At 41.5% G+C, this 15578-nt stretch overlaps 1 pseudogene across 1 annotated transcript in view; it reads left to right on the top strand.

Annotated features, from left to right (window-relative positions):
* LOC106602899 (BRISC and BRCA1-A complex member 2-like) overlaps positions 1 to 15578 on the top strand; it is a 187575-nt pseudogene that overhangs the window by 134480 nt on the left and 37517 nt on the right. Inside the window, exon 6 of the transcript XR_014392250.1 lies at positions 1633 to 1742. The product of XR_014392250.1 is annotated as a BRISC and BRCA1-A complex member 2-like (transcript). The remainder of the gene's footprint in view (positions 1 to 1632; positions 1743 to 15578) is intronic.

Here is a 15578-nt window from a genome sequence, read left to right as displayed (position 1 = left end):
CTTGTTCTCAACTGGCCTACCTGGTTAAATAAAGGTAAAATAAAAAAAATCTCCCCTTCGTCTCATTCCTCCCCCACCTTTCCATGTATTCCAGTCCATTCCAAATAGTAAATTGCGGAAGCGCAACTCGGGGAGGGAGTGTGGTTGCTCATTGATGCAGACGTCCACTATGTTGATGCGAGCTGATTCAATCAAGCAACACCTTTGGATGCCAGACAGACACCCTATTCTCTTTTACCCCACATCCCCCTTTCTTTCCCCCTCTATGCTATTTTCTTTGACGAGTGACAGGATTCGACATGATGTTGCCATCTTTTCATTGTTGTTGCTGTTCGTACACAGGCATACATACATATACACATTCACACACCAAGATGATTTGGGAAGAAGTGTGGCTTCGTGTTGTGTGTTGTGCATCACTCTGATCTGCTTGGGCTAGATGGATGGGAACTTTTTCCCTGCCTGCAGAGGACCCTGACAACTAAATTCACGTCGTTTTTGAAATATAAAAACTGAGCCACAAACACTAATTCAGATGGTTAATTTTGACCCACGACCTCTTGAAACAGTGGTATGGAAATCCCAACGTACGTGGGCAGTGTGGCAGCCATCTTCATTCAGGGCCAGAGAGGGAGTCCTTGATGTGAAAGAGTCATGTATCCAACTCCCTCAAGTCTCATTTAAAACACTTTAAATTAAAAACCCAACCAAAAACCCAATAGCAATTAGGTTACACAAAACACAATTAACACACTTTAACTCAGAAACTGCCCAATGAGGGAGTGCACACAGTCAACCGTTTCGCGCCTATCAAAGAAAAGGCAGTTTCATCTCCTCTTAACAGACCTCATTGTGCCTGCTTTGGTTACGGAGTTGGCCGTGTTGAGTCGCCTGGCTAACGAACTGGTAGCGCCGACCCTTAACCGATACCGTATGGTGGTGTGGGAGATTCCCTCTTGTCGCGAAGGGCAGTGATTATCCCAAATGGATGAGTTCAAACCGACTGTAAGACATTTGTTTAACGCCCCGGCCCTCTTTCAGTTAGCCTGAGCCGTGCTTAATGTCAGATCGTGCTAATGACAATCCGTCACAGGGCGGGCCTAGCTCTAGGAAAAAAGACCAATAGATACAGAGAGAATGGGGGGAATAAATCGAAACCTTGAAGAGATGGATCGGCGTCATCGGCTCATCTAGAGCGGCTTCGAGTAGCTTCTCTCTTTCACACATGGTTGGTGATCCCAGTCATCAGCGCCGCTAATCGGCTGCAGCTGTTGTAGTTAACGTGGCGTGAAACAAATCTGGTCTCTTATCTTTCTTTTTTCTTCTCTTTCTCTCTCTTGCCCTCTCTTTGTGTGTCTGTTTCAAACACACTCAGATTTACTTCAATCAGTCTTAGACTGGGAATTTGGCCTTACTGTAGCTGAGCTAAGCTAAACTGGACTTGGTTGGGTTGAGCTTGACTTATTACTGAAGTACAGCTCACTTCAGCTGTAATCCAAATGTCCTACAGTGTGGGGGGAAGTTTTAATTAACTTCATTCACATTGATTTGTTTAATTCATATCAGTCATGCAGAAGTGAAATGAGACTTCTTTGTGAGTACTAACTCCCCCTCCTCCCCCCCTTCCCCCAGGATACATTGTTGGACCCTGGGGAAGACGTGGCCCTTCTCTCCGTAACCTTCGAGGACGCAGAGGCAACCTAGGTGTTCTTTAAACTCTACCTGTCCCCCAGCATTGAACAGTAAGTGTTTTTTTGCTTCAGTGTTTTCTTTAGCTCCATTAATGTGGGCTGTAGACAGCTCCATATACACTCACCAGCCAGTTTATTAGGTATTTATTAGGTACCGCATTCACGAAAATGGATCGCTATTACAGACAATCACATGTAAGTGGGCTTGCTATATAAAGCAGGCAGACAGGCATCGAAGCATTCAGTTACTATTCGATTGAACATTACAATGGGAAAAACGAGTGACCTAAGCAATTTTGAGCGTGGTATGATTGTCAGTACCAGGTACGCCAGATACAGTATCTCAGAAACGGCCACCTTCCTGAGCTTTTCAGGCACAACAGTGTCTAGGGTTTCTCGAGAATGGTGTGACAAACAAAAAAGATCCAGCCAGCGGCAGTCCTGTTGGTGAAAACAGCTCTTTGATGAGAGAGGTCGAAAGAGAATGGCAAGAATCGTGCAAGCTAACAGGCGGGCAACAAACAGACAAATAATTGTGTAGAACAACAGTGGTGTGCAGAACGACATCTTGGAACACATCTCGTCGATCCTGGTAGTGGACTCCATGGATGGGCTAATGCAGCAGACGACCACACCGGATTCCACGCCTATCAGCTAAAAACAAGAAGAAGCAGGAGTGGAAAAACTGGTTTGACGAATTCCAGTTCCTGTTGCGTCATGCTGATGGCAGAGTCAGGATTTAGTGTAAGCAGCATGAGTCCATGGACCCATCCTGCCTGGTATATTTGTATTTATTGCCAAAGCAGCAGCTACTCTTCCTGGGTCCAGCAAAATTAAAGCAGTTTATACAATTTTAAAACATAACATTACATTCACAGATTTCACAATACCCTCAGTGCCCTCAGGCCCCTACTCCACCACTACCACATATCTACAGTACTAAATCCATGTGTATATATAGTGCGTATGTTATTGTGTGTGTGCATGTGTATGCATGTGTCTGTGCCAATGTTTGTGTTGCGTCACAGTCTCTGCTGTTCCATAAGGTGTGTTTTTATCTATTTTTTTAAATGTAATTTTGCTGCTTGCGTCAGTTACTTAATGTGTAGTAGAGTTCCATGTAGTCATGGCTCTATGAAGTACTGTGTGCCTCCCATAGTCTGTTCTGGACTTGGGGACTGTGAAGAGACCTCTTGTGGCATGTCTTGTGGGGTATGCATGGGTGTCCGAGCTGTGTGCCAACATCCCTGTGGAATGTTTCCAACTTGTAGAGTCCATGCCCTGAAGAATTCAGGCTGTTCTGGAGGCAAAGGGGGGTCCGACCCGGTACTAAACTGGCCAGTGAGTGTAAATTACATCCCAGAAAATGAGGATCCATTGACGGATAGCAAGTGAGTGTGGAGGCTTCCATTGTACTGCAATCATTTTCTTGCCGTTAGCCCAGCAAGAAGAATGCGCTTCTGACATAGAGATAAATGATGTACCGAAAAATCTTTTAAAGTAAACAAAAGGAGATATTAGACCACACACGTCCCAACTAAAACATTGATCCATACCTGGAAGGTCTCTTTTCCACACAGTATCAAGAGGAAGAGGTTTATAAGAAGTGGACAGTAAAAAATTATACATTTTGGAACCAACCTTTGTTTTTCTCCTTAAGCTAAAAATCTTGGATGTACAGTCCTGGCCAAATGTTTTGAGAATGACACAAATATTAATTTTCACAAAGTCTGCTGCCTCAGTTTGTATGATGTCAATTTGCATATACTCCAGAATGTTATGAAGAGTGATCAGATGAATTGCAATTAATTGCAAAGTCCCTCTTTGCCATGCAAATGAACTGAATCCCCCAAAAACATTTCCACTGCATTTCAGCCCTGCCACAAAATGACCAGCTGACATCATGTCAGTGATTCTCTCGTTAACACAGGTGTGAGTGTTGACGAGGACAAGGCTGGAGATCACTCTGTCATTCTGATTTGAGTTCGAATAACAGACTGGAAGCTTCAAAGGGAGGGTGGTGCTCGGAATCATTGTTCTTCCTCTGTCAACATTTTTTACATTTTAGTCATTTAGCAGACACTTTTATCCAGAGCGACTTACAGTAGTGAATGTATAAATTTCATACATTTAATTTCATGCATTTCTTCTTTTTTTTTTTTTTTGTACTGGCCCCCCATGGGAATCGAACCCACAACCCTGGCATTGCACACACCATGCTGGCGTTGCAAACACCATGCTCTACCAACTGAGCCACAGGGAAGACAACCATGGTTACCTGCAAGGAAACACGTGCCGTCATCATTGCTTTGCACAAAAAGGGCTTCACAGGCAAGGATATTGCTGCCAGTAAGATTGCACCTAAATCAACCATTTATCGGATCATCAAGAACTTCAAGGAGAGCGGTTCAATTGTTGTGAAGAAGGCTTCAGGGCGCCCAAAAAAGTCCAGCAAACGCCAGGACCGTCTCCTAAAGTTGACTCAGCTGTGGGATCGGGACACCACCAGTACAGAGCTTGCTCAGGAATGGCGGCAGGCAGGTGTGAGTGCATCTGCATGCACAGTGAGGCGAATACTTTTGGAGGATGGCCTGGTGTCAAGAAGGGCAGCAAAGAAGCCACTTCTCTCCAGGAAAAACATCAGGGACAGACTGATATTCTGCAAAAGGTACAGGGGTTGGACTGCTGAGGACTGGGGTAAAGGCATTTTCTCTGATGAATCCCCTTTCCGATTGTTTGGGGCATCCGGAAAAAAGCTTGTCCGGAGAAGACAAGGTGAGCGCTACCATCAGTTCTGTGTCATGCCAACAGTAAAGCATTCTGAGACCATTCATGTGTAGGGTTGCTTCTCAGCCAAGGGAGTGGGCTCACTCACAATTTTGCCTAAGAACACAGCCATGAATAAAGAATGGTACCAACACATCCTCCGAGAGAACTGAGAGAACTTCTCCCAACCATCCAGGAACAGTTTGGTGATGAACAAAGCCTTTTCCAGCATGATGGAGCACCTTTCCATATGGCAAAAGTGATAACTAAGTGGCTCGGGGAACAAAACATTGATATTTTGGGTCCATGGCCAGGAAACACCCCAGACCTTTATCCCATTGAGAACTTGTGGTCAATCCTCAAGAGGCGGGTGGACAAACAGAAACCCACAAATTCTGACAAACTCCAAGCATTGATTATGCAAGAATGGGCTGCCATCAGTCAGGATGTGGCCCAGAAGTTAATTGACAGCATGCAAGGGTGGATTGCAGAGGTCTTGAAAAAGAAGGCTCAACACTGCAAATATTGACTTTTTGCATCAACTTCATGTAATTGTCAATAAAAGCCTTTGACACTTATGAAATGCTTGTAATTATACTTCAGTATTCCATAGTAACATCTGACAAAAATATCTAAAGACACTGAAGGAGAAAACTTTGTGGAAATTAATATTTGTGTCTCCAAACTCTCCAAACTTTTGGCCACGACTGTAGTATCAAATATGAATGCCACGGTACACCAAGAGCCCCAAGGGCAAACCTAAATTGTTAATAAAAGAACAATTATGAGCCAGGTAAATTAAAACTGTCTTTAAGTTCCTGAAATGAGTGAAAATCGTCATGTAGCTATCACCCAGTACTTCAATTCCCTTATACTTCCATTGAGGAAAATATATTGGTTGACGACCAAGTTAAAGACCTGAGTTGTTGAAAATAGGGTAACCTACATGCCATTTACTTGAGATATTACAGAATTGTTCTGCGGTGCGCCAGGTAGTAACCAGCTGTGTAACAATTGGACCAAAACGCTTACGTAGCTTACATTATTTGATAGAAACATTTGAAAATAGGATATCTTAGGGTGCACCAAACTTTCCTCCAAAGCACGCCATGACACCGCAGAAGAAGAATCAAACCATGTGACGAGAGGGCATAAGTTCAAAGACCAGTAATATAATACAACATTTGGAAAGAGAAAAACCTCCATCTAGTGTACCACTTTGTAGTGTGTGAATTAGTTAGAGGTTTTCAAAACTCTCCTCGGGAACACCAGACGTTCCATGTATTTGAACTATTCCAGAGCTAGCACACTTGATTCAACTTGTTCAAGCCCTTGATTAGGTGAATCAGGGGAGCTAGTTCAGGGCTACATCAAAATTGTGAAACGTCTAGGTGTCCCTGAGTAGAGGTTTGAAAACCACGGAATTAGTCAATATGTTAATATGGTCACTTAGCAGTTGCTTTAATCCAAAGCAGTTTATTGCAAATGTATATTTTCAGTATTTGTGGCCCATGCGGGAATCAAACCCACGACTACGTTGTTACAAACATCATGCGCCAACCAACCGAGCCTTCAGAATCACTATTGAGCCATCGTTCATTTAATTTATGTAGTGCTCTTTACAAGTGTATTTGTTCCAAACGTCTCCACAGCAACCTAAAGGGCCAAAACACCTTTTGAGCACCTTAAGGAAAGTAGGAAGAAACCTTGACAGGAACCAAGCTCATAATCCTTGCTGGAGTAAGATGTTCCGATTGCATAAGAGGAAGAGGTTTATAAGAAGTGGACAGTAAAAAATTATACATTTTGGAACCAACCTTTGTTTTTCTCCTCAATCCCATAGAACATTTGTGGGCAGAACTGAAATAGCGTGTGCGAGCAAGGAGGCCTACAATCCTGACTCAGTTACACCAGCTCTGTCAGGAGGAATGGGCCAAAATTCACCCAAGCTTGTGGAAGGCTACCCGAAACGTTTGACCCAAGTTAAACAATTTAAAGGCAATGCTACCAAATACTAATTGAGTGTATGTAAACTTCTGACCCACTGGGAATGTATTGAAAGAAATAAAAGCTGAAATAAATCATTCTCTCTACTATTATTCTGACATGTCACATTCTTAAAATAAAGTGGTGATCCTAACTGACCTAACACAGGGAATTTTTACTAGGATTAAATGTCAGGAATTGTGCAAAACTGAGTTTAAATGTATTTGGCTAAGGTTTATGTAAACTTCCGACTTCAACTGTACATGCACGATGCAAATGGAGAGCATGTAAGGCATAAGAAAATGATAAACAAGAATGTGTTGTGAAAACTGCAGCGCATGATGTCATCATGTTTAATTCGACACGCCAGTGTCTCTACTTGTGTTCCTGAAATACAAAGAAAGAAGAAGAACATAAAGAGATAGATGACACATAGCCAGTGTCTGGGGGTGAGGGTGTGTGCTTGCGTGCATACCCAGGTTTCCGTTAGGAAAATGTGGTGCGGGACATTTGGCTGGCAGCATTTTAATTTACCGAACATTTAAGTAATTTACCGGACCCATATGCATTGGGTGCGTAAACTGATTAGGGTGTCCACCCACAGTGCTCAGAATTACAGAAATTTCATTTAAATTATGGTAATTCATCTTAACAGAACATGGAACTCCAGGATGCAATGGCTTGCATCCTTCTTGTCGAATTCTGATGCGCAATTTGAAGATGTTAGAATAACTGTCCAAGTTTACTTTTCCTCAGCCAACAAGACGAGTAATCAATGGGCCTTGAAAATGTATTTGCCTCCTTTCCGATATTCTATATTTTTTATGCTGAATGTTATCAAATCTCCAACCAAAACCAAATATTAGATAAAGGGAACCTGAATTTACAAATAACTAAAAATATATATTCTTATTTTATTTATTTAATTAACAAAGTTATGCAACACCCAATTTCCTTGTGTTAAAATGTAATTGCTCGCTTATACTCAATAACTGGTTGTGCCACCTTTAGCTGCAATGACTGCAACTAAATGCTCCTTTTAGTTGTTGATTAGTCTCTCATGTCCCTGTGGAGGAATTCTGGCCCACTCTTGCATGCAGAACTATTTTAACTCGGCGACATTTGTGGGTTTCCAAGCATGAACTACTCGTTTCAAGTCCTGCCACAACATCTCAATTGGGATTAGGTCTGGACTAGGCCAAATTCATACAACTAGGCTACATCCCCAAAATGTATAAAAGCAATGAGGCTCATGCAACAGATCAGAACAATAAGCATAAAATGTTGATAAACTATTATTTATTCACATTATAAGCGCAGGAATACACACAAGACAGTAGGCTACGTTCCATAATGCAATTAGCTGAAAACACTGTTGTCAAATGCGCACTGCACATGCGTACGGTTTCATGAGACAAAGATGAAAATATCCATTAGAAATGTAGAAACAGGGGCTATAAAGATGCAACAATACTAGCATGGGTTGCTAATATGACTAGGATAGTTCCTTTGGCTACTGGACAATGAAAGACATTTGAAAACCAATAGAACATAAGAGAAATAGGCTACTGGTTTCAATGGCATATGGAAGTCTTTATAAAATAATTGCCTGCATGTTTGGTTAGATTTTGGCTAGGCTACTTTGAAGCAAGGTAAGACATGCCTCATAATATGTAGTAAAACATTCAGGTTTCAAACAATTAAGTATATGTTTTCAAGCATGCATACTGCCTCCAGCTCATTACAAAGTGGGGTGTGACGCGCTGAAGCCTGCATAGTAGTTACCTATGCACTTGAATGGGAAGTGCGCTTCAATTACCATTTGAGAATAAATCGTGGCCATCTAAAATGTTTTAAACACACGATTGCATTTAGAATTGTTACGCAATGATTGGGCTTATAAAAGCACGTTTCACTCCAGCAGCAACGAATGAGCTGTTTGATGAGCCGAAGCAGCAGCTCGCGCACTACATTTACTGCTATTTCAATCAATTAACAGGCTAAAATGCATTTTCGCAATGGGAATTTTTTGTACAAGTGAAAGTTTTTTGTGTTCATTTCACTAGGAATGCAAATGTGTACGTATGTATATAGGCATGTATGTATGTATGTATGTATGTATGCATGTACGTACAGTACCAGTCAAACGTTTGGACACACCTACTCATTCCAGGGTTTTTCTTTATTTTTACTATTTTCTACATTGTAGAATCATAGTGAAGACATCAAAACTATTGAATAACACATATGGAATCATGTGGGAAGCAAAAAAGTGTTTAAGAAATCAAAATATATTTTATATTTGAGATTCTTCAAAGTATCCACCCTTTGCCTTGATAACAGTTTTGCACACTCTTGGCATTCTCTCAACCAGCTTCCAGTCACCTGGAATGCATTTCAATTAACAGGTGTGCCTTGTTAATTTGTGGAATTTATTTCCTTTTTAATGCATTTGAGCCAATCAGTTGTGTTGTGACAAGGTAGGGGTGGTATACAGAAGATAGCCCTATTTGGTAAAATACCAAGTCCACATTATGGCAAGAACAGCTCAAATAAGCAACGAAACGATAGTCCATCATTACTTTAAGACATGATGGTCAGTCAATCCGGAACATTTTAGAACTTTCAAAGTTTCTTCAAGTGCAAAAACCATAGAATTCAAGGCACAATTAACCAGCATGGCTACCACAGCATTCTACTGCGATTTGCCATCCGATCTGGTTTGAGCTTAGTGAAACTATCATTAGTTTTTCAACAGGTCAATGACCCAACAGGTGTATTAGGACTATTTGACCAAGAAGGAGAGTGATGGAGTGCTGCATCAAATGACCTGGCCTCCACAATCACCTGACCTCAACCCAATTGAGATGGTTTGGGATGAGTTGGACGGTAGAGTGAAGGGAAAGCAGCCAACAAGTGCTCAGCATATGTGTGAACTCCTTCAAGACTGTTGGAAAAGCATTCCAGCTGAAGCTGGTTGAGAGAATGCCAAGAGTGTGCAAAGCTGTCATCAAGGCAAAGGGTGCCTACTTTGACGAATCTCAAGTATAAAATATTTATTGATGTTTAACACTTTTTTGGTTACTACATGATTCCATATGTGTTATTTCATAGTTTGGAAAATTGTAAAAATAAAGAAAAACCCTTGAAATGAGTATTTGTGTTCAAACTTTTGACTGGTACTGTATGTATGTATGTACGTGCGTACGAATGTACGTGTGTGCGCATATATAAGTATGATAATTGTATTTGGATACAGCGAATACAGTGTCTTATAAGCCCATGTGGGCTGGGCATCATGAAGAGGCATGACAAAATAAATCACATCAAAATATACATGAGTTTGTGTGTACGTATGCTCGAGTGTGTGCGTGTGTGTCGGGCAGAGTGTTAGGTATGTACATCCCCTCTCCTGACCCCAGGCCCCCCTCCAGCCTGCCTGGTCTGGATGTTTGTGCTCGAATGAATCTCTGGAGATATTTTTTACGAGTGCACGCCCCGTCACACCAGGTTAAGGGGCCTCTTCCCCCTCTATCTCTCTCTCTCTCTTCATCCCTCCTCTCCCTCAAATTTCCTAACTCTCTCTGTCTACCCCCTGTCCTTGTCTCCCTTCTTTCTTTTTTTTTTACTTCTTCCCGGTTTCTTCTGTCCTCCATTTTTCTCACTCTCCCTTTTACCTTCTCTTTATCTCTCGCTGTCTCTCTCTCTAGCTGTCTCCCTGTGTCTCTCTCTCCATGTATCCCTGTCTCCCTTTTTGTCCTCTTTGCTCTCTAGCTCTCTGTTTTTCCTTTCCTCCATCTTTTTCTCCCCTCATTTCTCTCTCTCCCGGCCCTCTCTTCCACTACAGATGTGTTCAGGTGTGCTGTGACAGGTTACCCTATCCACCTTCCCCACAGGGCCAACCTCTCCCCTGCATGGCATAGTAATACATAGAAATCAGCCAAAATCACACACTTTAACCAGGGCACACTTTAGCCAAGTCTAGGACAAAAAGCCTTCTCAACAGTTTTTACCCCTAGGACAAAAAGCCTTCTCAACAGTTTTTACCCCCAAGCCATAAGACTCCTGAACAGATGATCAAATGGCTAAAGTGTGCCCTGATTTCTATGTATTACTATTTGCATTGTGTGTCTCCCCCCTCCCCCCACCAACCCCTCTTTTACGCTGCTGCTACTCTCTGTTTATCATATACGCATAGTCACTTTAACTACACATTCATGTACGTACTACCTCAATTGGCCCGACCAACCAGTGCCCCTGCACATTGGCTAACCGGGCTATCTACATTGTGTCCCGCCACCCACCACCCGCCAACCCCTCTTTTACGCTACTGCTACTCTCTGTTCATCATATATGCATAGTCACTTTAACCATATCTACATGTACATACTACCTCAATCAGCCCGACTAACCGGTGCCTGTATGTAGCCTCGCTACTGTTATAGCCTCGCTACTGTATATAGCCTCGCTACTGTTATTTTTCACTGTCTTTTTTACTGTTCTTTTTATTTCTTTACTTACCTATTGTTCACCTAATACCTTTTTTGCACTATTGGTTAGAGCCTGTAAGTAAGCATTTCACTGTAAGGTCTACACCTGTTGTATTCGGCGCACTTGACAAATAAACTTTGATTTGATCTAGTTAGTCCCCTGCACTCTCCACACTCTACGTTGAAGTACTCTCTGATTGTGCAAAATAGCACCAGAGTCTATATCATTGGTCAGTTGATTCAGGAAATTGATTCAGGTAGTGAATTGGATTCCAACTGCAATTACAGAATTGTGCAATATTTTTTTCCAATGAGGATGAGAATACCAACAATCAAGAGGAGAAGCATGCCCACTTAGCTGTATGTGTATGTGTGTGTGTGTGGGGGGGGGGGGGTCTAGCACGTGACCTGGTCTGGCACATGACCTTGCCCATGTGCTGGACCAGGCTGCAGCGGCATTCAGGGTCCTCCGCCAGTTGAGTGAGGAGGGTGGACAGAAGGAGGCTAAAGGCATGAAAGAAGAGAGCGGGAAGGGGGGACCGTGTGGTGCTGGGGGGAGGAGAGATGGAGCAGAGAGGGCTGCACAGCAGACCTTACTATAATATAAACATACAGTGCCTTGGCTTTTTCCACATTTTGTAACGTTACAGCCTTATTCTAAAATGGATTAAATACAAAAATGTCCTCATCAATCTACATCCTGATCAATCTACACACAATACCCCATAATGACAATGCAAAAACTGTTTATGCAAATGCATAAAAAATAAAAAACAGAAATACCTTATTTACATAAGTATTCAGACCCTTTGCTCTGAGACTCGACATTGAGCTCAGGTGCATTCGGTTTCCATTGATCATTCTTGAGATGTTTCTACAACTTGATTGGAGTCCACCTGTGGTAAATTCAATTGATTGGAAATTATTTGGAAAGGCACACACCTGTCTATATAAGGTCCCACAGTTGATAGTGCATGTCAGAGCAAAATCTAAGCTATGAGGTCGAAGGAATTGTCCGTAGAGCTCCGAGACAGGATTGTATCGCTGCACAGATCTGGGGGGAAAAAATGTCTACAGCATTGAAGGTCCCCAAGAACACAGTGGCCTCCATCATTCTTAAATGGAAGAAGTTTGGAACCACCAACACTCTTCCTTGAGCTGGCCGCCCAGCCAAATTGAGCAATCAGGGAAGAAGGGCCTTGGCCAGGGAGGTGACCAAGAACCCGATGGTCACTCTGACAGAGCTCTAGAGTTCCTCTGTGGAGATGGGAGAACCTTCCAGATGGACAACCATCTCTGCACCACTCCACCAATCAGGCCTTTATGGTAGAGTGGCCAGACTGAAGCCACTCCTCAGTAAAGGGACATTACAGCCCGCTTGGAGTTTGCCAAAAGGCACCTAAGAGACTCTCAGACCATGAGAAACAAGATTCTCTGGTCTGATGAAACCAAGATTGAAGTCTTTGGCCTGAATGCCAAGTGTCACGTCTGGAGGAAACCTGGCACCATCCCTACGGTGAAGCATGGTCGTGGCAGCATCATGCTGTCAAACCAAATCAAATTTTATTGGTCACATACACGTGTTTAGCAGATGTTTTTGTGGGTGTAGCGAAATGCTTGTGTTTCTTGCTCCAACTGTGCAGTTTTTTCGAAAAAATAATATCAAACAATTTCACAACAATACACACAAATCTAAAGTAAAGGAATGGAATTAAGAATATATAAATATATTGACAAGCAATGTGAATAGAATACAGTATATACATATGAGATGAGTAATGCAAAATATATGAACATTATTAAAGTGGCCAGTGATTTCAAGTCTATGTATATAGGGCAGCAGCCTCTAATGTGCTAGTGATGGCTTTTAAAACCTGTTGGGGCTAGGGGGCAGTATTTGCACGGCTGGATAAAAAACGTACCCAATTTAATCTGGTTACTACACCTGCCCAGAAACAAGAATATGCATATAATTAGTAGATTTGGATAGAAAACACTCTAAAGTTTCTAAAACTGTTTGAATGGTGTCTGTGAGTATAACAGAACTCATATGGCAGGCCAAAACCTGAGAAGATTCCATACAGGAAGTGCCCTGTCTGACAATTTGTTGTCCTTCTGTTGCATCTCTATCGAAAATACAGTATCTGTGCAATAACATTACACTTTCTAAGGCTCCCATTGGCTCTCAGAAGGCGCCAGAAAGTGGAATGGGGTGTCTACTGTCTCTGGGCGAAGAACAGCAGGAGAATTTGTGAGTGGTCAGCCTGGGGACAGTGACACTGGAGATGCGCATTCATGAGAATTCTCCATTTTTTTCTTTCAGCCTTTGAATGAATACAACGTTGCCCGGTTGGAATATTATCGCTATTTTACGAGAAAAATAGCATAAAAATTGATTTTAAACAGCATTTGACATGCTTCTAAGTACGGTAATGGAATATTTAGAATTTCTTTGTCACGAAATGCACTCGCGCGTCACCCTTCGGATAGTGACCTGAACGCACGAACAAAACGGAGCTATTTGAATATAACTATGGATTATTTGGAACCAAAACAGCATTTGTTGTTGAAGTAGAAGTCTTGGGAGTGCATTCTGACGAAGAACAGCAAAGGTAATCCAATTTTTCTAGTAGTAATTCTGAGTTTAGGTTGTCCCAAACTTGGTGGGTGTCAAAATAGCTAGCCGTGATGGCCGGGCTATGTACTCAGAATATTGCAAAATGTGCTTTCGCCGAAAAGCTATTTTAAAATCTGACACCGCGATTGCATAAATCCTCTTGGGGACCTCTTGGGGATAGAATCCCACTGACGGGATTGTAAGCATTGCGGGAAATTCAAAACAGCAAAAATCAAATAATTTCAATTTCTCAAACAATCAACTATTTTACACCATTTAAAAGATAAACATCTCCTTAATCGAACCACATTGTCCGATTTCAAAGAGGCTTTACGGCGAAAGCATAAAGTTAGATTTGTTAGGAGAGTACATAGCCAAAAAAGTACACACCTCCATTTTCAATTCAAGGACAGGCGTCACCAAAAGCTGAAAACCAGCTAAAATTATGCACTAACCTTTGACAATCTTCATCAGATGACACTCCTAGGACATTATGTTAGACAATACATGCATTTTTTGTTCTATCAAGTTCATATGTATATCCAAAAACAGCATTTCGTTGAGAAAATGTGTCTCCCCAAAACTGCCAGTGAATTTACAAAAAATACTCATTATAAAACGTGGTTAAAGTATTAAACAGTTATTCAAAGAATTATAGATTAACACCATCCTGAATGCAACCGCATTGACAGATTTCAACAAATCTTTACTGGGAAAGCACACTTTGCAATAATCTGAGTACTCTGCTCATCCCAGGTCCACAACAAATGTTTTTTTTTTTTTCGATGAAGTTCATAATTTATGTCCAAATAACTCCATGTTGTTCCGTGTTGTTAGTGCGTTCGGTAGGCTACTCAAAATGTAGGGCGCGGGAGGGAAAAGTCACGACGAAAAGTCAAAAAAAAAATCTATTTACGTTCGTTCAAACATGTCAATCTTTAGGGACATTTTTAACGTGAAACATCAGTAATATTTCAACCGGACCTTTCCTGTGTCTTGAAAAACGTTTTGAAAAAGGTCTCATCCCACATGAACGCGCAATAATGAAGTGACGACATCCCAGGGACATCAACTTCCCTTCCTTCTCATCCGGTCTCTGTTCATCATAGACACTTCAAACAACTTTATAAAGACTGTTGACATCTAGTGAAAGCCATAGGAAGTGCAAAATGAATCCTTTGTCACTGTGTGTTTTATTGGCAATGACTTGAAAATAGTACAGCCACAAGATATTCATTTCCTGCTTGTATTTTTTCTCAGGTTTTTGCCTGCCATATGAGTTCTGTTATACTTAGAGACACCATTCAAACAGTTTTAGAAACTTCAGAGTGTTTTCTATCCAAATCTACTAATAACATGCATATTCTATTTTCTGGGCCAGAGTAGCAACCTGTTTAAATTGGGTACGTTTTTCATCCGGCCGTGAAAATACTGCCCCCTAGCCGCTAGAGGATAAAGGAGTTCTGTATCTATAATTCTTAAAATAATTGTTATGTATTTTGTGAACGTTAATCATGAGAAATTTAGTAAATTCACCGGAAGTTTGAACATCACATGTGTCATCTGATGAAGATCATCAAAGGTTAGTGCTGCATTTAGCTGTGGTTTTGGTTTTTGTGACATATATGCTTGCTTTGAAAATGGCTGTGTGATTATTTTTGGCAGGGTACTCTCCTGACATAATCTAATGTTTTGCTTTTGCTGTAAAGCCTTTTTGAAATCGGGCAATGTGGTTAGATTAACGAGAGTCTTGTCTTTAACCTCTATGGGCTCAACAGCCAGTGTAATCCCGTGGCGCGTTATTCAAATTCCTCAAAAATGCAAAAACTTCAATTTTTCAAACATATGACTATTTTACAGCATTTTAAAGACAAGACTCTCCTTTATCTAACCACACTGTCCGATTTCAAAAAGCAAAACATTAGATTATGTCAGCAGAGTACCCAGCCAGAAATAATCAGACACCCATTTTTCAAGCTAGCATATAATGTCACATAAACCCAAACCACAGCTAAATGTAGCACTAAC

Source organism: Salmo salar, chromosome 01 (genome assembly GCF_965601325.2).
Source record: "Salmo salar chromosome 01, fSalSal1, whole genome shotgun sequence".
Taxonomy (NCBI): Eukaryota; Metazoa; Chordata; class Actinopteri; order Salmoniformes; family Salmonidae; genus Salmo; species Salmo salar.
This window is presented reverse-complemented; position numbering and strand designations above follow the sequence as displayed.